The sequence below is a fragment of the Meriones unguiculatus genome, chromosome 5, assembly GCF_030254825.1.
Source record: "Meriones unguiculatus strain TT.TT164.6M chromosome 5, Bangor_MerUng_6.1, whole genome shotgun sequence".
NCBI lineage: Eukaryota > Metazoa > Chordata > Mammalia > Rodentia > Muridae > Meriones > Meriones unguiculatus.
Window position 1 is genome coordinate 117,153,493 of NC_083353.1, and position 24,534 is coordinate 117,178,026.

The 24,534-nt window shown below is 46.1% G+C and overlaps 1 long non-coding RNA gene across 2 annotated transcripts; it reads right to left on the bottom strand.

Moving 5' to 3' along the window:
- Positions 1-985: 985 nt before the first annotated feature.
- On the bottom strand, positions 986-23,098 carry LOC132654300 (uncharacterized). Of its 2 annotated transcripts, XR_009591976.1 has the most exons (4): positions 22,950-23,098; positions 14,759-16,060; positions 14,587-14,645; positions 986-4,413 (listed from the first exon to the last, which is right to left on the bottom strand). It is a non-coding gene; the product is annotated as an uncharacterized LOC132654300 (long non-coding RNA). The 2 variants fall into 2 exon arrangements; XR_009591975.1 differs by having other exon boundaries at positions 14,587-16,060.
- Positions 23,099-24,534: the final 1,436 nt, after the last annotated feature.

Genomic DNA, 24,534 nt, shown 5'->3' on the forward strand with positions numbered 1-24,534 from the left:
ATGTGTGTATACAATTGTCAAAGAATAAATTAGTTTTTAAAGGGAGATTACGGCTAACAAGCATCCAAAAGTTGGATTTCTTGATTCTTGGATGGAAGAATGGGAGCCCCATATTGAGCCCAGGACATGAAGTACACTCTTAATGTCATCCAACTCCTCCTATTAACATACACTCCAGCCACAGGCCCTGGTGCTTTCCCATGGAGGAAGGGCCCCCTACACAGGATGGAATGTGCTGGAGAGCAGTGTCCTGGCATCTAGGTAGTGCTGCTGCTGGGCGTGACCTATGGAATGACACATGAGCTTATCAGTCAAGTTCTGATCTCTGTTCGTAAGCTAGTCCCGGGCAGCTTGCTCAGTAAGCCATTTTACTCCTCTGCCAAATGCTAAATTCAAGCTCCTGAGGTGCCAAGCAAGGGTTCACACCCCTCCTGCAGGCCCTACCTGAGCCCATTACCCTTTCCTCAGACCTCTCTTCAAATACAGAAATTCCTGAGTCCATTTCTGTCCATGAAGTGCACGGGGCTGTGCTTTGAAAAGCACAGTACTCAGTCTGCACAAAGAGTCCCTGGCTGGAGGCTCAACGGAGAGATGATCAAAGAAGTGCTGAGCCTGGGTACTTGCTAATGCACTTGCTCTTGGATAACACATTGGCTCCAGCTGGAACTTTGCCTCTGAGCGCTTACCAGTGAGAGTGGCAGCCTTAACTGACAGGTACTCTGGAATGTTTGAGGAAGGTTAGCCATAATCTATATCCCAATCAGTAGCACTGTAACCTGTCGGCATAAGACTTTTGGCGCTGGCCTGTTGCCATTCCCATGGCTCAGCGAGCCTTACTCATATGCGCCTATGCAGTGTGTGCCTCCCCAGCGTGCACCTGGCCCTTTGTGTACCTGCTCTAATACATGGTAGCTGCTGGTGTCTGTGACCTAGTCACAAGTGCAGAATTTTGTCATTCCTGTACAAAGAAATATGCACAAAGGCCTTCATGTTTGTAGCAGAATTTACTGGAAATTGGGGAGGTAGCATGGGCTTACACAGCAAAAATGCAATGCTACAACAGATGTCCATGAGCTTTCAAAAACAAAACAGTAAAACTTGATCAATTCTACCACCTAGGCTCCAGCCCTATAGGAACGCCATTCCCCATTCTTAGCAAGTAAACAAAAACCAAATTGCACAGCTTCTTTGGGGGACATCATCCTCTTTCACTCAGGCCTCCTCTTGATTCCTGGGACACGTCCATCCACTTCTTGCCTCTAGGACCAACAGTTCTCTGCATGAAGTGCTGTTCCTTCACCCCTCCCAGCATGGTTCAGCATGATCTTCATGAGCTGACACCAGTGCTGGGCCTCAGCAGCATCCCAGAGCGATCTTGATGCCTTCCCATTCTACTTCCCACAACCGACAAATAACCTTCTCCTCCTCTTCCTCCTCCTCCTTCCTCAATACAACGGAAGCTCTTGTCCATCTTGCTCATTGGCATGTTCTCAGTGTCTGATAGGCTTCAGAAATTCAGTGTGCACAAAGCAAGTATTACAAATGTATTATCAAAGCAATCAACTTACTGAGCTCTTTAGGCCTTTCTTTCTTCATCTTTAAAATGGACTGCCGGGTTTGTGTGGCATTCTAGCTGAGACAGGTTCTGTGAGACAGGTTCACAGAAGCCAAGAAGTCTGAGATCAGCTCAGGCAGGAAAGTGAGACAGCCCCAGCCCCCCACCCCCCACCCCAACCACCACCACTGGTGACACTGTCAAGACTGTGGAGATCCCCTAGTCAGGACCAGGTAATATGAGCTCTCGTGGAGTGGGTACAAACACAGGCACAAGAGGAGGTAACCACTAGTGGGCTCTTGGAAAATTAGCCACAGGTGGCCTAGGAAACAGGAAGGGCATTGCTAGTCATGGGACCAAGAGTGCCAAGGCCAAGTGCAGGAGGCTATGGAGAGTTGGTGAGTTGGGAAGGCTAAAGTCAGGTGTGTGGGGAGAAAGGAGGAATAGCACACACAGCTCCCTGTCCCACTGGTCCAGGCAGCACACCACCAGTGGAGGGAGAGGCAGCTGAAGGTGCTCTCTTCTACGGCAGCTCTTTGGAGAGTAGGCCTCCAAGTAAGCAAAGCTCTGTGAGGCCATTGAGCCTCACAGAGGGGAAGCCTGTGACCAACACCACTAGGACCCAACATCACCTTGTGACCAACCTACATCTTGTGCTCATGGGAAAGGGTTGTCTACTATTTTCCTACAGCCAAGAGAATTCTTCCATGCTCCCTCCCGCAACCTGTCTGAGGTGCCTAGAGCTGGCAGGCCACAATGCTTCCTGGACCCCCACCCAAGCAGGATAGGACAGGTAGGGAGAAGAAGGCTGGGGCTGTCTGGGGATTGCAAACAGACTCCTAACTTTACAGACAGGCCCATGCCACTGGCTCAGAGGCTTGGTGCAGGCTTTTTGGTTTCCTTTCCTCCTCCCTCGCCTCTTCTTTTTTCCCCTTCCCCTCCCCCCTTCCCCTCTTCTCTCCTCCTCTCAACTCTGCTCTACTTCCTTCCCTTTACCCCCTTCCCCTCCCCTCCTCTCTCCTCTCAAGAGCAGGTCTCATGTATGTCACGCAACCAGGCTGAAGTTCAGCTGAAGTTCATTAAATTGTTTTTTGATGCAGAGGTTGGGGGTGGAGGCAAGAAGGGTAGGGTAGGGGCGGGGGTGCCAAGCCCTGGGGACCACCCTAGTGCTTGAAAATAAATCAATAACATCAGTAAATATTTCCCATCCTTCAAGGGATGCCTCTTCTGAGTCTTCCATGCCCTGATCTCTCTCATCTGTGGTGGCCAATTGTGGGGATCACCCCATCCTACTACATGGCTCACTAGCCTGGCTCCTCATTTGGAGACAAGGGTTATTGCCAATACATATTTATTGGAACTCATGGATGTGCTCAGCAATGGAAGGCATTGTTTATACATGGGTTGATTAACTTTATACCTGTTTTACAGACAAGGAAACTGAGGTACAGTGCAACTCAGTGACTTGCCCTAAGGCTGTACACTGAATTAGTGTGACCTGACTCCAGAGTGCTCCCCACCTCCACTCTGGAACGTCACCTCTATGCTGCCCTGCTCATGTCTGCGTTTCCACAGAAGACCTCTGTGGGATCTGGGAACATACAAACACTTCCAGGCTGGACCTTCAACTTCTGCTCCAGATTACTTGAGCTATTGCTCCTACTGGGGGAAAAAAGACCCCAGAGAGCCATGAGAGAATACAAGAGAGCCAGACCCAGACCAGTGTGCAAGCACTTTACAGACACCTCTCCTGTTTATTAAAAAAAAAAAAAAAAAATCTTGGCAGTCAGGTGCTATGCAGAGAAAAGGGATAAAGGCGTGTGCCGTGCTCAGCTGGGTGGAGGAGCTTGCCAAGATCAGGCAGCTAGAAATCCTGGCACTGTAGTCAGAACTACTGAACCCAAATGCCTTCCAAATATCAAGGAACCCATGGTGGTTCACTTCCTTCCTGTCCCACATTAGGGAGCAGAGCAAACCCTGGGGAGGACATGAGCTATCCTGGGACAGGCTCCCAGAAGTCACTTATAACAGGTCCCTCAGCTATGAATTTGAATCAGGACACACAATCAAAAATTGGGCAGTATTAGAAATCATTGGACTGCCTTAGCGTTTAACTTGCAAGCCCTTGGCCACACACATGGCCACCGATACCCAGCACCTATCTTAGCGTCCCTGCCTAGCTGTGGCATGGCCACACTGTGCTCTCCCTACATTGATCTGGAATCAATGTCCCAGCCATGATCACAGAGGGAGTCACTGCAGGTAGAATGCAAGCTACCTTTGAAGAACTCTGTTACCTCCATGCCTAACATCCAACCCTGGTGGACATGGTGTGGCCTTATGGTATCTCAGGGCCACGGATGCAGGCCTGACTAGACAGTACATACACAATCGTGCACAGCAGTCATGAGCTGATGACCTGTGATGCTGTGTGTCTTTGAGCCTCCAGTGTAACCAGCAGCCCCAGGTGCAGGTTAGAGGGGCAGCATAGGGACCCTCAGGTGTTAATCACCAATGTCAGGTGATGCTCCTGGCTGATTCCTCTTGGGCACTCAGGTACATCCTTCTCCTCAGCTCTTCCAGCTCATACAGCTTAAGTTCCTTTGAAAAATGCAAGATGCCTTGGGATTACTGGCCTAGCAGGATCGGACAGTTTGCTCCTGGTGGCTAGTCATGACTACTCAGTATTTTGGTTACTTCCAGGGGCTGTCTCTGCAGGGCGTCCCTGATAACCACACTCATTTCTTCCGTGAGCCTCTCTTTCTGTTATCAGCTTGTAGGTAGGGGGTTGAACTTCAGGCTACTTGGATGTGTGCAATCCTTAGCAAGGTCTCCTGCAAGTCTCTGTTGGTGATAACCTATAGGGCAGACAAAGATGTGATGGTCAAAGCCAGGGACAGGGATATCGTGCGCGAAGCTCTCCATCAGACTGTTCCGTGTGTACTCCTGGAACAGGTGCTTCAGCCTGTGAATGAAGGTGAACATAGGTTTGCAGGGAAGGTATCAGTGGATATGATTTGAGTAGTGGCCACTCTCATAGTGAGCACTAAATACTAGCACTGACACTAGGACTACCTACCCAAAGCTCCTGTTGGTTCTCAAATGGACCAGGGAACCCTGGTGGGTTCTTTCCAGGCTTGTCATGTTCAGCTCCTCTCTTGCTTTTTCCCAAGGGAGCACAGAAACTCCTGAGGAGAACGTTATTTGGCCTGAGGCTGACTCCAAAGAGACTACCATACAAGATCTCTGTCTTTAGCAGCCAGGAACAGAATACCTTGACTCCCTTCACCCCTAGCCCAAGTCCAACTCCACCGGAGGTGCCACAATCCAACCATTGTCAAGTAGAAAGAAAAGGCAGTAGGCTTGGGAACCTGGGAGCAGAGTCATCCTTTGAAGCTGATGGGCAAAACCAGGCTTTTCTGCTTCAGCAGTGATAGGACAGTCACTATTCCAGAGGAGAGGGTCTTAGCGACTTGTAGGTAGTGTAACAGATAGGATGAGGCAGGTGCTGAACATGAAGCTCAGGTGGAGGAAGGCACCCAAGGGCCCAAGCCTAGAACTCCCATATGTCTGAAACTAGTGATCACAGGGACACACATACACACACGAGAGAGAGAGAGAGAGAGAGAGAGAGAGAGAGAGAGAGATAGAGAAAAAGAATATAATATCAAGGGAGCAAAAGCCCAGGTTCTATTCCAAGCAATAAAAACGAACAAACAACTGAGTTGCATCAAAGCCAGGAATGTGAGTAGTACTTCATTGACCAAGGGCTTGTCTTGTTAATGAGCGGGATGGAGGTGGGGGATCCCAAACTTGTCCCAGAACCTCAGGAGAGGGCCGTCACTGCCACAGGAGACCTATCCCACACACACACACAGCATGTCCACTAATCCCTGGAGTCCCTGCAGGTCCAGATAGCCAGCCCTGTCACTGACCAGCCTTCTGAATGCTGTCATACCCTGCACCCTATTGTGCAGACAGGCAGCTCACAGACTAGGCCTGGAATGGGTGAGGGGAATCAGGTGACTAGCAAATGAGCTGAGATAGCCATAGCCAGTTGTGGGGATGTGTGCAGGGGCCGGAGGCTCAGATTCATTGGTAGGTAATGGTATGTGCCTGGGAGAAATGTCAGGCCCAGAAGAGAGCAGCAGGCTAGATGGGAAGAAGGCCTAAGGTACTGTCTGTCCTGGCTTTGTCCAGTATGCAGCTGGTTATTAGTCCCTTTTGCTACCAAGGACAGAGGGACAAATTTCTGCTGGTCTCACATGCTTCTTGGGGAATCCTCAGAGTTAGGCCTTGAGGGCCCCACTTCCTTCTCTGCTGCATCTTGATGCCATTTGCACTGGGGATATGCCCAGGCAGGCTCAGGACTACTACCACAGCCCCTTCAGTATGAGCAGGAACTCTTAGGGGAGAGAGGCGGCAGCCTGAAATAGGGGAGCCAAAGTGGATCCTGTCCTAGGCAGGTTTGTTGTTGTTGTTGTTGTTTGGTATTTTGTTTTTTTTTTTTTGTTGTTGTTGTTGTTTTCCAGACAGTGTCTTTCTGTTTAGCCCTAAGTGTCCTAGAACTTTCTCTGTGTAGACCAGGCTAGCCTAGAACTCCTCCTAGGCATGTTCTCATCAGCTCCCCAGCACCTGGGAGGCAGACTGAGCAAACAAAGGCAGGAGAAGGAAGGCTGGCTGTGAGACAGGCAACAACAGCTTCTTGCCTGGACAGGTTTCCTTCCTAAGTGTGTGTGGCCAAGCCCACAGCAGACAGCGGGAGGAGGAAGGACCAGGCAATGGAGCAGGGGACTGCCCACGACTGACTTAGACTCTCACTATTAACAAATGTTCCCTCACTACATTTTCTGCCTTTGAACCCCTCCACATGAGGACAGGCAACTGATGGCTGCTGAAGTGACGTGGCCTCTGGCATTTTCTCTCTGACTTCAGCCCACCATCTCTAAGGTGGTGGCAAGCCTGGCTTTTAGCACTCAGAAGACAGAACTCAGAATAAAGAGCTAAAACTCACCGCTCTGGGGCTTTTGACTAGGGTATAAGAAGGCACAGGGAAAAGTTGATGCTTCGCCTCTTGTTATCAGAAATATCAAAGTTGAGTCAAAGATCAATAGACTGGGTACAGCTCAAGAGCATTGTGTCTTAGCATGTGCAAGGCCCAGCACAGAGACATACCACATACACAAACACAGACACAATACATGCTAGAGAAAATGTTCCCTGTATCCCATCCCAGCTTTGATTAACCTCCAAATTTATAGACCTTTGAGGATCTAGTCCACCTCTTTCTATTATTCCCGCTCACACAAACCTTTCCACAATTCTCTGTTCCCTTCTGTCTTTCGTATCCATTTATTTCCTGGGAGGAAACAGCCTTTATCCTCTCTGCCTAACAGATCCTGCCTACTCCTAAAGCCAGACCCAACTGCCATTCTTTGCTTACAAGCAAAGGGTGAAATAAAAATCTGCAAAGTGGGTCCCTGGACCTCCATCCCAGCACTGGCCTCTCTGCGAGAGGGCCAGCAACAGGGCTTAGTTGTAGGTGAGACCAGGCCTGGGCATTCTGTACTGGCCAGAAGCCACCAGGAGTGTTCCATAAGGCTTTGTGTGAACATGCTCTTGCTGGGACAATAAGGTTTTACATCACTAAGTGGCCTGAGAGCAAAGGAGGGTGAGAACTTATGAGTAGGAGACAGAAAATGAACCTGTGTTGGGCTAGGATGCAGCTGAATGGTGGAGTGTTTGTCAAGAGCACATAGGAGGGCATGGGTCCCAGTCCCAGAACTCCAAACTAAACAAGCAAATAAGAACAAACAAAATGAATAGAGCAAGTTGTGGTACTGCAAAATAACCAAGATTGAAACCAGCCCCTGGGGTTGGCAGCCGTGAAACAAGAGTGGGTAGAGGGGGCTGCATTGGCCTCCCAGTCTTGGTGTCAGACATGGCCAATGTGCATGACAGGTGCTTCTTGTACTGTGGACAGAAGAGTGGTTGGTCTGAGGGTGATACCCAAAGGGTAGGGTAGAGAGACAAAGTTCAGTCAGGCATCTGAAAGACTTCCTGGCCTTATTGGTCATTGGCCCTGCCCCCTGCCCTTTGTACCCCTTCTGTGTGTTCTAGGCCCTCGAAGGAAGCAGTGAGGGCAGCTCTGTGCCTCCTGGTCATGGAGGCATCTTGTGGGCCAGCTCTAGCCACCTAACCCTACCCAGGAGTGAGGCAAGGAGAGCAGAGCTGGCCTACTTCGTGGATGGGACTTCTTGGGATAGACATGGTATTTCTTTTTGGGTGGCCTGGCCTGGAGCAGTGACAGATAGGATACTACTTCAGCTACCCTCTTTCTCTCCAAGGTCTGTCCAGCTCAATGCTTTGAGATGAACACTGGAGGGCCAGCTAAGGATCAGCACCAGGCAGGGAACCCAAGGCTCAAGTGACAACGACCCTCCTGACCCCAGAATTCCTACCTCCTTTGTCCTAGGTCCTGCTCATGCCTGGATACCACAGGCACCACCAAGCCTCTGGGCTCGGAGTGTGCCTCAGTGGAAGAGCTAGCCTAGTGTGGAGAAGGTGCTAGATTCCACCTCCTGTGCAGACAGAAAAAAGAGGGGAGCATAAGAGGAAGAGGAAAAGGATAGTCACAGAAACTATCTCCAACTAGCAAAACCACACCTCTGCTAGAGCACAAGGCAAATCATAGTCAGCTTCTGCGAAGCAGCCCCATATCACCACACTTGGGATTAAAACAAAAACATGTTCTTATAATATTTCTGTGTTTTTTTTTTAAGAGACCAAAATTCCAAAATTCTCACTACCTTCCCCTATTGGAAAAGGGGAGATAGTAAAGGTTTGCTTTCACACAGGGCTTTCTGAGGAAATATGTATTTGATTAATAAAGCCCTCAGTTTAAAAACTAAGCAAGAAAATGTCAGAGCATCCTTTGTGTATGCCTGCCTACTCCACATGCTACCCTTGACTTTACAGAGATGACTGGTTACTCAGGATACTGAAGGAGACAGAGTAGGGCCAGCCTGCTGTACCCTGCTAGTGTCCCAGAAGATGTGGATGAGATGTCAGAAGCTCCTTACCTTTCTGTGGGCACCTCAAAGCTAGACAGTGGAGGGAAGGAGAAAAGGAAGAGAGAGGGGCAGGGCTGGGAGAAGAGAACATCAGAATGAGGGGGGAAATAAGAAACAGGGGAGGAGCCTGAGAGCTGAGAGACAGAAAGGAAGCTTAGGTAGAAATAAGGCAGGACAGGTAAGGGGAGGCTGGAAAGAACCAAGGAAGCTAAGTTCAGTTAAACACTAAAGAGTAGCAGGAAAGCAATTAGAGGACAGAGTAGAAGGCAGAGGCTCCAGGATTGGGGACCTACCCTGTGCAGGTCATGCTGGCACACCAGGAAGCAAAAAACTCCAGGGTCCAGAACTTGGAGTTGGCTGCACTGTTGCCTTTCCACTGGGGTATCAAGGATGCAGAGAGATCCAGCAGCAGACTCACACCCAACACAGGGCAAGAGAAGTACTTGGAATCTGTAATCCCTTCTGTAAGTCTTCAGCCATGCCAGTAAGAGCCCTGACTGCTAGAACCAAGTGCAAGCTAGGGCATTTGGAAACAGCCTTCAGTGCAGAAGGGCTCACACCAGCATTCAACAGGACCAAACCTCTGCACAGGCCATACCCACAGCAGATGTGTTCTGGAGAGTCTCAGGTCATCAGACAGGGGCCACTGGGGGACCCCTTCCCTTGAGGTTCTCCTGGTCCAGAGAAGAAGACAGTCCATTGAATCAATTTTCACAACACTGCAGAGGCCCTGGGAACAGGAAATTTCCTGAAGGGCTCACTGTTGGCTCAAATCCATAGGGTGCCACCTGCCACATGGGGCTGGATGAATGGGCCAGTGTTGACGAAGGGTGCCCTCATCACAACAAAGGAGTTCTCTATGCCCCTAGGGCTGGTCAGAAAGGTGAGGCTTGAAAGCAGCATGAAGTTCAGGTACAAGTCCTGGGTGAAGACAGGGTAAGGCTAGCCCAAGCCTGAAACTCTCAGGGGTCCGTGCCTGGGACCTAACTATGAAGTCTGGAAAGGTCAGAGAAGGGCAAATGTGGCAGGAAACAAGAGTAAATAGCCAGTCAAGGGTGCAGGCCTAACAAGATAGATTCTATCCTTAAGTCAAGGAATTGAAAATGGCTGGGAAATGGTCAGCACTTCTTTTTTGTTGTTGTTGCTGTTATCCATCCCTGTGATATCAGGGATGGAATCCAGGGCCTTGAAAAGCTCACCAGACAAGCTTCTTATCACTGAGCCATGCCCAGGTTACTTTTGCATTTTTGCAAAATCCCGCTCTAGTTTGGGAAACAGCAGATTACAAGACTGGATTTGGCAATTTTCCAAGTGGAGGGTGAAGCCAAGCCCATGAAGTAAAGAGAGAAGGAAAAGACAATAACAGGAAGTGAACCTCAACACTCAGTGGCAGCAGCCTGCGATGCACAACTGTAGAGCACCCAGGGTTTCCTTCCGGGAGCCTGGTGGCCTCTAGCATCCTGGGAAGAAGCAGTAGACTCAGCACAGGGAGAAAAAAAAAAGGAAGAGGAGACCAAGAAAGAACAGTCCAGGAGAGAGGCCAACTACACGGAATACACCAGCCCATGCTTAGGGCATCTGACAAGTCCTTTCCTTCCTTCCTTCAGCCCTCGGGCACCCAGGAATGCCATGTGCACAGCGTAGGAACCCACAAGGATACGCAGATGTAGCTGCAGGGCACAAACAGAAATGACAATGAAAAATGCTCCTGCTGGACAGAAGTCTGCAGAGCCCTGGGCTGGCAAACAGCAGGCACCTCACCTGGGTAGGGAGAGGTGAGAGGAATCATGGCACAGGGGGAACAGTCCAGCCACAGCCCAGAGGCAGAGCAGGAAGCACAGTGGACAAGACCAGGGAACAAAGTTAACTGGGTCTCAGGAGTCCTGCAGATCTATGGCAGAACTCAGATCTCATCATTAAGGCACGATGGGGCCAGAAGCATTTTAAACCTGGTGAGAGAGATGCTTTGAGAATCACAGGGAGCCAGTGAAGAGTCCACTGCAGTAATCCAGGCAAGAATGAAATGGATCTGAGTACAGACTGCATCAGCATGGACAGAGGGAAGAGAACAGAAAAGAGGACAGGACTTGAGGACTGGACCCAACTCAGTGCTGTTCTGTATAAGGGTGAAAGAGGCAGTGAGCAGGCACCAGGTGTGGCGGGAAAGCCTAAGCAGCCACGGCTAGAAGGTCACAGCTGGTCACTCTCCAAAGAAGGTGGAAAAGCCTGGCCTGGACTGCAATATGGGAATGGCTGAGGAGGTCTCCTGAAAGAACATCAGAGCCAGGCCCCCGAGCGAGCGAGCGAGCGTGGTCAGGGGTGTGTGCAATGCACTGTAAGGTCTCCCTCATGTCTCTGTTAGTGACACCTGCAGGTGGGACAGAGATAAAGACCAAGGATGCCAATGTTGTCCGACTAGGTTTTGAAGCCTGAGGCTTCCAACTACCAGTCTATGGACTTAGCCACAACCTGGCTCAGATTTATTGCAAGATATTCTTCATGGAAACAATGTTTTGAATCCTAAGGGGTAATGGTGCCAAGAAAGGTGCCAAGATCTTGAGAGTGGGTGCTTCATGCCTTCCACCACCATAGTCTCCAGGCCAATGTGCATCGTCTTCCCACACATGTGTTGGTTGTCATGAAGCTTCAATAACTATTGGCCAAGGGGACCATACAAGGATTTCTAGCCTTCCCTGCTTCTTCCCCCACGTTCTCTCCTTAGTCCAGGTAACTCTCAATAACTCTGGTTTAGGGTATCTACAATCTTAACTTGTCATCTAGAAGTGAGCCTCCCTGCCATTTCCAGCTGCCACTGGATTCCTGACCAAGTGCCCTCGTCCCCAAATGGAGATGACATGGATTAAGAAGTCAACTTTCCCCATCCCCCAAGATGGCCCTTGGTAGGGCCAACTCCAATGTTATCAGGGATAGGGACACTAGCCTTATGTGGCCATTAGCAACTGATGAAGAAATTGAAAACATTTGCTAAAAACAGGAGGAATGCCCTCCAATTTAGAAAAACTCTGCAAAAACAGATGAGCAGGAGAAACCAGAGAAAGTTCTTCCAGAGATGGCACAGGGCCATTTCTGAAATTTCCTATGTGCTCTAATAGAACAGCTCTAGAGAATTCAAAGTAGCCTGTAGAAGCAGGGATGGCATCTTTCCCATTCAGTGATCTGTTTGCTGTGGCCAAAGTCAACTACCACAACACCTTTAAAAAAATACAATTGGCTGATTGGTAGGCAGCAAGCTACATGATTAAAGCAGGAGACTAGGTAACACCAATGCCATGACATCCTTGGCTGGAGCGGGGGAGGAAAGGGACCGTAAATGCCAGGCCACTTTTAGTTCTCTAAAATAGAAGGACAAATGGCTTTCTCAGCCTTCCTAGTTTCTTACCACACAGTTCTGCTGTCCCCAGGCAACCCTTAATAATACTGATTTGTGTTATTCAGTCTTAACCTGTTCTTCTCTAAGAACAACCCAAAGGGCATTCACCTCAAAATATTCACCAACCATCTCAGAAGTGGGTTAACTACAAAACTATGGTAATGAATTCAGACACAGGAAATGAAGTGATCATCATATCCTTATCAATGCTAGAGAGGCAGAACTTGAGTCTGGAGCCTTAGACTACTCCAGCATCCTGACCCTTAGCACTATGAGGGATGACTAGATATGAAGATAACCAGTTACAGATCAGTCCTGGAGATTGCAGCACCACACCCACTCACTGGGAACAACTATCCTATGGAATCAAAACAAGCCATTTCAAGACACTGCACGCCTACCACAAGAATCAAAGGACTCCACAAGCCCTCTAAGCTCCCATGAGTCCTTCCTCATGGAAGACCTGCCCAAGAGATGCAGTGCCAGTTCATCCTAAAGCCCACCTACCTGATGACAGCTCATCAACAGAGAAATGCAGATGAGAAGACAGTTAAAGAGACGTGCTGTGAACTGGGCCTGTTGGGTTCCTAGCACTCCCCTGCACAACTTGCCCACACTATGTTGAGACAGCTCTTTGTACTTTCCCTACCAGATATTTGTGAGAATGACATCTGTCCAAACCTTGGATATGTGTTGCTGTCTGAATTTAAAAAAAAATGTCCCCTCACAAAAGGCATTTCAGGTCATTGGCCAATGTGAATTCCTTCGAGAGCTAAAGGAAAAACTAAAGTCCACCTAGACTGTGAACCTGAAAACTATTCTAGGAAGAATATTTTCATCAAGATTGTGTGATATGTAGGTCTATATGATAAAGGGAAAATTACTGCAATCCAAAGAATATTAGACCAGCTTCCCAAAACCAATGTTAGTTTCCTGAGATACCTAGAGCATTACACAAGATTGAACAGCATTCCTCATCCAATCAGATGGCTGTGTCTAATTTAGCAGTATGTACCTACAAGCATTCTTTGTCCTCCCTACTTCCTCCAACTCAGAAATAGAAAATGAATTCACAAAGTAGGTTTTTGCTGCTTGAATAGTTTCTGACCGAAAGTCGCTGTAGGATATTTATAGAAGAAATAATTTCATTTGTGGGAAAGGGTCCAGTTAAATGTAACCGTAGGAGAAATGCCTCACATATGTCTTGCTTCCAAGTGAATGATTCACCTATTATAGGTTGGGAAATGAGGCAAATGCTGGTTCTGATGATGCATGCATTATCTAGGTAAAGAAACCTGGCCAGGGTGGGAGAAGCATGGACTCTGCCTTAACCCTCATGGGCTAGAATGTCAACCAGTCGACTTGGAAAGCCTTTTTAACCCTGAGCAATACTGACTCCAATCTTCCTAAAGATGCAAACATTCAAATGAAACAGCCTCCTGAGTCCAAGCCAATGAAAGTTTCTGTAACATAAAGAGAGGTTTCAATAGAGGAACATGTCAGGGCCTCATCTGGCTGGTGCGTATTCAGCTAGTGGTACCAGGCTGCAGCAACAACAGTGCTGCTTGGAGCCCAGCATCAGCTGTGTGGTAATACAAAGCTTTCCTGCCTCTGGGCATTTGACCAGAAAAGGCTACAGAAGCAACACAGTGCCCTCCCAAAATATGGAAACTATCTGAAACAGGACCAGCATTGATATCAGCAAGAAAAATGCCACTAATGAAGCAATAAGGAGAAAGGTCTTTCTGTTGAGAAAGGAAGTCAAATGGCACCTTTCACTATGTCCAAGCCAGCAGCCATTTCAATAGTGTCTTACCCATCATGTGTACCCCCAAAATCATTCCATGTACCAAACCTTAAAACAGCTATTCCTGCAATGCACAGAGAGAAGGAATACTTCAGTGTCCAAGTCTCCGTGGATGCTGTTCAGGTCCCAACACAGACGACTAGAACTGTACCCAAATGGTCCTAGTTCAAGATTTGTTCAAAGAAACAACATAAATTTAGCTGGAATCAGTTTGGGCTTTTTGGGTTTTGTGGGGGTGGGGGTGTTGTTTGTTTATTTTTGTTTTGGGGGGTTGGGAGGTTTTTTGTTTGATTTTTGCTTATATTTATTTTGTTTTGCTTTTTTCATGTAATGGAAGATGGTCTCAAATAGAAAAGCAAAAGTTCAATAGAATTAATTATGCAATCACAGGGTCTGAGGTGGGCAAGAGCATTGCTCCAAACCAAAACACTGGCGGTTTTTTTCCCCTCAGCACTGCCCCTTGGCCAGAGGGCTATCCTAGCTCTTCCAGCTTATCTTTCCCAGACACATGCCTGTCTGGGTTACCAGCCAGCACCTAAGAAGGTATTTTTTTTTTCTCAGACTTCTGAGTGCTTGACAGTTGAAACTTTCCTCTCTAATAGACTGTACTTCTCAGACTGAAAACAAAGAAGAGTACCCCCCCACACACACACTGACTTCAGCAGAACCAGCCTCTTTTCTGGACAGTCTGGTCTCTCATCAAAGCAAGCCAACAGGTGACTGTATTATATAAAAAAAAAAAAAGTACAGTGGCAATTACCAGTGCATTCTGTACTCTTCATCCATGCTTGTAGTTTGGCCAATTTGAAAAAGCGGACCCTCAAAAAGAAAGCAAAGGGGAGGTTGGGATATAGCTCAGTTGGTAGAGTGTTTGTTGAGCATGCACAAAGCCATGGGTTTGAACCCCATAAACCAGGTATGGCAGTGCATACCTGTAATTCTGTCACTCAGGAGGCAGTGGCATCAGGATGAGAAGTCCTAAAAACATCCTGGGCTACTATTTTAAAGAGATAGGAGAAAGAACAAAAGCAACCAGACCCGAAAAGAGTATGTTCCCTAAAAGGACCTTCACCTTCCAGTGCTTCTGAAGTTCCAGAAGCCAACTCCTGGCAAGAAAGATGCACACACATCTCTAAGGGCAGCCAAAGGACCTAGAGCTGTATAAATTGCCCAAGAACATAGTTCTTATCCTATCAGGACACAGAGAAACCCTCCAGCTCTTTATTCAGCCAAGTATAAAGAAAATCCAAGCCTTTCCTGACGTTCTACAAGGGAGAAGAAAGAAGAGTATAGTGCCCTCCTAATGTTCCACCCTGCAGAAGAGCATCACCCAGCTCTGTGACTGTGGATGATGTGGCCAGCCCAGATACAGGGCCTACAATGGCGAGTGATCATGTGGACAGGCATTTAACCAAAGTCATTTTAGCACAGTATAAATCTGTTGTCCACTAGAACAGAATAGAGTTAATAATAACATAAATAAAACATTATGATGACCCCTTTCATAGGATAGCTGGGGTAGGCAGTAGAAGGAGTATCTTTGTTAATACTTAGGACAAAGTAATTCTCTTTGAGATTATTTGACAAGATTTTTATGCTAAGACTCCCATCTGCTAAAGTTTGGGAGGATAGCTTTTCCTGTTAAGGCCTTAGAGACACTCAGATTAGAAAAAGTATATTCTACAGATGAAGCCTGCCTATGTCAGCACTCTATGACATTAGTGTCTGGAGAAGACCAGAACATCAAATGAGGAACTGGACCGAGTGAGAATAGACAGTGCAGAGAAGGCATCTGCATGCCATTGAACACTTTTAGTAAGTAGGCAAGGCCAAAGGATTAAGAAGAAAAGCATATACAGTCATGAAGGAAATCATGCAAAACCTCTCCCTGGATGCTAGACAGTGGCCATTTCTGTGGCATCTGCTAGTCACCTCACCACATGGTCATTCTAAAAAACTGGTTAGTTGATAGAGTTGATAATCCAAGAGCCCCTGACACCATGGCAGCATGGTTATTGTTTGCTTGTTTTTGTTTTTGTTTTTTGTTTTTTGAGACAGTCTCACTTGTAGCCCAAGCTGGTCACAGACTCACAGCAGTCCTCCTGCCTCAGCTTCCCAAGTGAAGGTATTATAGGTATGAGCCACTGTTGCCAGCTTGATGTCATAGTTTTTAAAGCAGCTTCTTTGGTTGGCTTGTTTTCCCTTAGTGCTGAAGCGATTTGCAGGAAACAGAGCTGTGGGGAGAAAGAGGGAAATGTTTGCTATGGTCTTCCCAAAGGTGTCTGTGCTAAGCACAAACTCCAGAAATGCCTTTTCCTGTTTTGAACGTGGCCTCTACACAGCATTAGCTTTCTTAGTGCAGACAAAAAGACTGCTATGTGGATATTGGAAAAATGATGATTTATGGGTGATGTTCTCCCTATGGTCTCGGAGGCATGGTTATGGGCATGCCATGTTAATAGCAATATTTATAAATGAGAAGAGACTTCCTGGCACTAAAATCAGGGAGAGGAATGTTGCTCATCAGAACCTCAAAATAAGGGCTTATCTAGTTTTAGAGAAACCAACCAGGTGAAGGTTTTTACTAAGTTCAAGCCAGTGACCAGTTCAGTGGTATTTCAGTTCTCCAAGTGTATCTCCATATTCTCCAAGAATGGATCCAGTCCAAACTGGTGTCGTTTTCCTGTTTGAATTTTATATGCATGAGTGTTTTTGGTGGGTGCGCCAGCATTTGCACTGCACCTTTGCCTGCCTGGTGCCCTCAAATACCAGGCAGAAGACATTATCTGAACCTTTGAAACTAGAGCTGCAGAACAGTTGTGAGCCACCATGTGGCTGGAAATCAAACCTGCGTCCTCTGCATGAGCAAATGTTCTTAACTACTGAGCCATCTCTCCAGCTCCCATGTTTCCTGCTATATCAGGCAATAAATAGAACTCCTCTCTTTTTTGTACAAATACTGTTACCGACCTATGATCAATGTATGGCTTCTGCTTGCTGAGGTGTTCTCTGCAGCCCTGCTTCTTAGACTCCAGTCAGCAAGGGAAAGAGATCATCCTTTCACTCACTTTTCAGGGTGTGCAGCTGAGGGGTCAGTTTAGAGGGCAGCAGGTTACAGACCCAGAATACAATCCTCAGCAAAACACCTGCCAGGACTTCTCAGATGGTCACTGGCTTGGGGATTGGGACTTTCAAAGCCTTGCCATCATTTTTTCCAAGTTGACCTTTGGTTTGTCAATCATATAAATGCTATAAAACTTGTTTTTTCTTACCTTTAGGTCATTCCTCACCTCGTACTGAGGTATCAGACTGTACAACGTGAAAGGAGGGTGGTCTAGAATAGATGTACATCTTCTTTATTAGATGTACTCAGCTCTAAGGAATTGCTTAGAAGACTAGGTGACCTCTAATTTACCATCAAATAGACTTTTCTCTCCAAAACTAGCTTATTTCAAGTTATTTTTTTATTAGTGCCCAGAAAAATGCCATATGAGATGTTCTTCCTGTCTCCCAAGGCATACTGTCAGTTGTACAGACATGGCCCTATTTGCTTTGGTCATTATAATTAACTTGTAGAATTCTGTGTCTGTAGATTTCTTTTGTTACCCTGGCTGTGTCAGCCAGGTGTGAAGTAGACTTCATTCTATAACCAACCATGTCCACTAAGATTTCTAGGCGTTCATCTGCATCTTTTGTGGTATAATGACATCGATAGGGACTCCTTTTGTCCTCAGAAATGTACTACTCTCAGGGATAAGGTATTAAATATCTATTTAGTAGATATTTAATAAATATCTAAATGTCATCTTGAAATAAATTGCTTTTTTACTTACCAAAATTAAAAATTCTAGCCTTTTATTTTTCATACTGGCTGATGGAAAAATCATCCAGACAATCTCAATTACAGAAGAAAATATTGGCTAATTTTTTTAATAATCATTTCTGCTCTCAATTATTGTCATTCACTCTTTAGTTTCTTGGCATCCTTGAAAAACAGCTGCTACAAACCCATGAATCTAGACCCTTATTCAGGGCAGACAGAACATAGTTAAAAGCTATCCAGATCTTCATTCTTAAAGAATTATCTGGTTATACTCTCTTGTGATACTGGGCAATGCAGCAAATTTCAACTCTCTCAGCCATGTAATCAGAAAGGGAAATACCAGATACTGTACAATGCACTGTATTATCAAGCCATAATATTTGGGGGCTTGGTGTATTAACTGCTTGTTTTTTGCTTCCTTGCTTGCTAGCTTGAGACAGGGTCTCATTATGGAGTTCAAGGCTGGCCTTAAATTCATTGATCTCCTCCTGCTTCTGTCTCCTAAATGCTGGGGTTACAAAGATTGAAACCACATCCATCTTAACTGCCTTTTAGATTAAAATATTTTCAATTAAAAATGGGCCTAGAGGGTTGTTTGCTCCATCATAAATGAAGGAGCATCTGTAGTGTTTTTGCTGTCATATTAGTTAAGATAAAGTGATGGTAGCCACATATGCATATCTATAATCACAGAATTTTACTGTGTAGCTGAGGCTAGTATAAAACTCTTAGCAAATCTTTCTGCATCAGCCTCCCTATTGCTGGAATTAGACATGTGAGCTGGTAAATGTGATCTTTCATTTGTTTATTTTATTGCTATGCTGAGCATCAAGTTTGAGCATGCAAAAACTCTACTATTGAGCCATATCCCCAGGCCATGACAGGTGTCTCATAAAAAAAGAAAAATGGCACACACCTGTAGTCCCAAATTCTTGAAACACTTAAGGAGGAAGATTACTTGATCTCAGGAGCTTAATCAAGGCTAGACTAAGAAACATAATATGACCGTGTCTCAAAATAAACAAACCAACATGTAGAGAGAACAGAGAGAGGAAAAGAGAGAGAGAGGAAGACAGAGACAGAGACAGAGAAGTATGATGAGGAAAGAAGATACTTGAGGGTACAAATGCAAGCCAAAGACTAAGGATTTTCAGCTAATCATCAGAACCAGGAAGAGGCAAAGAAGGCCCAATGCAGGTTTTAGACATTCCTATCGTAAACCTAGTATGGGTCTAGCATGCTTCTTACACACCCTAACAACTTTCTGAAAGAAAAGATACTGGCTACTGAACTGACTGCTTCATGAATACTAAATATGTATGTGCTCCACCACTGAGCTACCTCCTCAGGCCCAGACTGTGAAGTAATAATACCATCGGCCTGGTCTGTGGCATTTGGATATGGCATCCCTAAGAACCAAGGACAACTGATTTTCAAGTCTCACTCTGTGGTCTTTGCTTCCCATTTTGACTCCAATGTACCTAGGTTGGGTTTCTTTTCATGTATGTTGCTTAGTATTCTTAGTGATTTCTGAATTATAATATAATTTTTAGTAGTTTCAAGAAAAAACCCAAACTCTTTTAAAAATAAACTCCCCTCTATTCTCTCTTCTTCTGGGGTTCTAATGAAATTTAAAATTGGAGACTAGTTGCATATATCCTCTACTTCTTCCATATCCATTTTCATTTCCTCTTTCTCCACACTCGTTGTAGATCCTTTCCTTAGTTGTGTCTTTTATTTCACTTTTTATCTAGAGGCATCTGAATAAATGTACATATTAAGGCTTACAGTTTGGGGCTGGAGAGATGGCTCAGAGGTTACCCCTTGCTCTTCCAGAAGTCCCAACTTCAATTCCCAGCTCATAACCATCTGTAATGAAATCTGGTGCCCTCTTCTGGCATTCAAGTGTATATGCAGGTATTATATACATAATAAAATATATATATTTTTTAAAGTTTACAATTTTAAGATACTTTGGTGGAAGCTGATAGTTTCTGAATAGCAAATCTCTACTTCAGTAATAGACTTTCTTAATTTGTTTGGAGTCTGGGTCTTAATGCAGAGGAGGATGGATTCAAGTTCATTATCTTTGTACCTCATATAGGAGCATGCCACCACACAAAGCTAGCCTTTGTTCATTTTAACTGAGTAAGTGGCTGTCTAGAATAAACGCTGTTTTTTCAATTCATTCTCATGCAAAGAGTGACCACATAATCAAGTTTTAAAATGATATTTGTGTGTGTGTGTGTGTGTGTCTGTGTCTATGTCTATGTGTGTGTGTGTGTGTGTGTGTGTGTGTGTGTGTGTACACTCACCAGAGTACTTCCATGTGTGGAAGTCAAAAGACAACTTGAAGGAATCCATTCTCTGCTTCCATCTGTGGGTTCTGGGTTCTCATCATTAGGCTTAGTGAGAAACTACTGTTAGGGATAAGCCATCCTGCTGGTCCACGTACCAAGTTTTTACCATAACACATATGTATTAGAAGTGTGAGTAAATTTTAGGAAGTTTTCTGAAAGGTACTGAACATGCCTTTCTTCTTTCCTTTTTATTTCTCTCTCTACTCCATGGGATCCATGCATAACTTACTGAATCTCACAACTTCCTTTAGATAATGAAATATATGTGTGTACGAGGCCTCCCATGAGTTCTTAAGGGGTTGGGACATCAGCTCAGTGGCAGAGTGCTTGTCTAGCAATCATAGGGTCCTGGGTCTGGGTCTTGGCAGAGAGTGGAGAGACAACCTGAGTTTTTGAGACTTGGTCTCCTGACCTATGTGCTTGCTTTCCACTATGAGGAAACCATAACCTGGTGGGTAACCGTGGTTTTATTCTGGGTCTTTGAATGGGAAATACAGAGAACTGATTTAAATTTGACTTGTATCTAGAATACAGCTAAGGGATCCATGTCCCCATTTCTGCAGCTTTCGATATCTAATTATTGAAAACCAACAAGAAAGCTGTGTACACACCACTGAATTTGTAAGGGCAATTCTCAGAAGCTAAACACTGGGGTTTTTTAATATTTTGACCTTAATTTCTGTTTATCAGTGATGAATAATGCTATTATAATACTCATGTACCACTTTGTTTTTAAAGATTATTTATTTTATGTTTATGGTTGCTTTGTCTGCAAGTACACTGTACACCAGAAGAGAGCAACAGATGGTTTGTGAGCGGCTATATTGGTGGACCTTCGGAAGAGCAATGAGTGCTCCTAACCACTGAGCCATCTCTCTAGTCCATACCAATTTGTTTTCATCTTTTTTCTTTTTCGTGCTGGAGCTTGAACCATGGCCTCATGTGTGTTAGGCTAGTGCTCTACTACTGAGATATTTCCCTAGAAATAACATGTTTACTAATTTGGAGTGGACATATGTATCTAATCCTTATCATACTCCTAGGAGTGGAATTTCTGTGTCCTGTGGTAACTGAATTTTCAAAGGACTTTGTAAAAACCACCTGTAAAATCATTTTGCATTTCCAACAGCAATGTACAAGGAGACCAATCCCTCCCCTATCAAAACTTGCTCTTTCAGTCATCTTCATTTTTTGATTTGTACTTTCTTAGTGACTATGAGATCAACTTTCCATGTTCTTACTGCTATTTGTATATCTTTAAGAACTATCTCTTCAACCTATTCCCCTCATCTCTCTCTTTCTTTCTCTCTCTCTTTTCTAAGTGTTCTGCTACTGAGTCCTCTTTTCCCTTTTTAAAATTTGAGACAGGGTCTCATTTTAGTTGCTCAGATAGGCCTTAAACTTGTGACCCTCCTGCCTCAACCTCCCCAGTAGCTGGAGTTAGACTTTAGTCACTTTGTCTGACATCTCTTCTCATGTTTAAATGGGGTTGTCTTTTTTGTTGAGTTTTGAGTTATACACTCAAGGCAGACTGTTAAAGTTTGAAAATTTTTCCCTAATCTGTACTACATTTTTAAAACATTTTTAGACTTGCTGAGTATGAGTGTTCTGCCCACAAGTATGTATATGTACATTACAGGTGTGCTTGGTCAGAAGTGGGTATCAGATCCCCTGGAACTGTCATGTTGGTGCTGGGAACCAATTCTGGGTCTTCTGCAGAGCAGCAAGAGCTTTTTAAAAAAACAAATGAACAAACAAAACCAAAATAAAACAAAAAGCCAGGGTCTCTTTAATCCCAGCACTCGGGACGTAGAGGCAGACAGATCTCTGAGCTGGAGACCAGCCTGGTCTACAAAGCAAGTCCAGGATAGATATGGCTATGTTACACAGAGAGAGCCTGTCTCAAAAACCAAAACAAACGAACAAAACCCAGGGTGTCTTTCTCTATACTGGCCTTGCATATTTGCCTGACTCTGCCTCCAGAGTGCTGGGATTAAAGGGTGTATCACCATGCCAAGCATAGCAAGAGCTCTTAACCTGTAGCCATCTCTTCCGCCCTCTGTATTGTCCTTCCCTTTGTTTTTTCAGATAGTCCCATTATGTAAACCCAGGCTGTTTCCCAACCTGAGCTCTTCTGGCCTCTTACCTTGGCGTCCTGAGTTCTGGGATTACAGGTATATACCACTACACCTGGGCCATTTTACTTTCTTGACAATGTCTATCATTAGTCTTTGAGGGCCATATCAAAGTACCAGAGATTGGATGTGACCTCATTGAGAAGTATAACATTTTTTTTCTGTTCATTTTTTCTTCGATTTTGTTTTTTGGTTCTTGGTTTTTGTTTTGAGTTTATAATTTCCCTACCTCTATCTCCCAAGTGCTGGGATTACAGATATGTGCCACCACACCAGACTAACATATAAGCTTTAAAGGAACCTAGTTCAGTCCGTAACACTCTGCTCTCCAGACTTCTAAGTTTGTGTCCTTCTAACGTACACATTATTTTGACAGCCCCCAAATCCTTATCCCGTGTAAGAGAATTAATTGTGCCTTGGAGTTTTAGACAGGTACAGGCAATACAGACACCCCCTCCCAGACCTGGAAGGAAAAGAAAGGAAACCAAGCAAAAATCTCCCAAGAAAACAAAAATTAGAAAAGGTTAAATGGCCCTTATCCTTAAAATCTAAAACTTCTCAAAAACTTCTTGAGCACTGCTATGATGCAACAAATGAAAAGTTTCACGATAAACCTTTTTTTGCATAAATAAAATTATTAAAAATATTTACCTTTTGGCTATTGATTTTTTTAATGTAATAAACCTTTTTTTTTTCAGGAAGAAAGATTCCCTTTAAAATATGCTTATAAGTTACAATTCTTTTAGAATTTCAGGCTCAGATGAGAAATGTCTTAAAAAATAATGAGTTTTCGTGGATAGGTTACCTGGATACCCAAGAAATGAAATCTTGTGATAATCTTTCCCGGCAGGCATGCTAGTCACCTTGTTTGGCAGCACATCCCCTAAGGACTAATAGTCGTGTTGAAGTGCTGAAGGGAGAACAGATCCAAGCGCATGCTAGGAAGTGAGCAGAGAACCTGAGCAGGATGAGGAGAAATTAGAGAATGAATGAAAAACAATACGGTAAAATGTTAACAGGATCAGGAGGGCGCATGACATTGCGATAGTAGGAGGCAAAACTGAATAAAATGGTGAGCCTTAACTCTTGTCTTCTCAAAGGCTAAGTTTTAAGTTATCTTAACGGACCTTTGGAGGCGGGGACCAAATATAATTCACACCCACCCTTAGTTTGGGGGAGCTACTTTTATCTCCATCCTTGAATGAATGGCTGCTGTTAGACTCTCTGCATGGCCCCCGACAAAAGAACGACTACTGCAGCTTAGCACAAAAACAAACAAACAAACAAAACAAAAAAAAAAAAAACCCAAACCCTAGGTTGCCTGAAATAAGGCAGCGGCAGCCTGACCGCTTCCCCTTGGTACCGGCTCCCGCCCACGCCTCAGCCCCTGGCATAATCCCTACAGAGAGGTGACACGCCCCGCCGACAACCCAATGGCCCGGGGCACTCCGCTCCGAAGCCACCCGCCAACGTGCCTAGGGCCACTGCGGCGCGGAGCCCACAGTCGTTCCTTCGGGCGGCGACGGGTAACGGTCCCCGCGTGGGGGCGGGGGACAGCGCCTCCAATCTCCGGGAAAGGGGTTCCTCTCTGCGCGTCTCCGAGGGCCTTCCTGAGGCTTAGCGGGAGACTCCGCCGTTAGTCCGCGGGCACCGAGAGCCTCTCCAAGGCCGCCCTGTGTGAGCCCCTCCTCGGGACCACGGGCTCCGCGTGGGAGGGGCCGCATGACGGGTGGACGCTCCGAAATGCGACTCTGCCTCGGGGCCGGGTGATCACCGCTGCCCGGAGCTACCAGCTCCACCTCTCCTCTACCCTGTGACGTACACCACGGGTCCAGCGCAACGGCGCGACCGCGGCCAGGACCAGTGAGCTCAAGGGGCGGTGCTGGGACACGTGGGGGGCGGGGCCTGGGCGTGGAGCCGCAGGCCGGGGGCGGAGCTTAGGCTCGCAGAAGGCGGAGCCCAGGCCTGCAGTAATTAGGGTGGGGGCGGAGCCTAGACGCTCAGAAGGCGGAGTCTGGGTATAGCACTAGGATAGGGCGGAGCTTGTCGCGTGGGAGGCGGAGTACGGTGAAGGGAAATAGCCTGAGGGAGGAACTTAAACGTGCAGGAGGCGGAGCCCGAGTGTCCAGCCGTCAGCTTGGGGCGGGGCTTAGGGCTGCAGGACTTGGCGCTCCCCGCCTGTGCCCAGGCGTTTATCATTTTTGGCGGGCTAGTCGCTCTTGTCGGTGGCCCGCTAGAGCGGAGCTGCAGGGGACTCCTGGCAGGTGCTGACCAAAGGGATGGATCCCGCCCCAGTGCACCCCATTCTCACCCAGCCGAGCCCCGGAATCCGGGGCTCAGGGGGTAACAGTTGAAATCCTTCAGTGGGAGGTGGAAGGTGCAGACCCTAG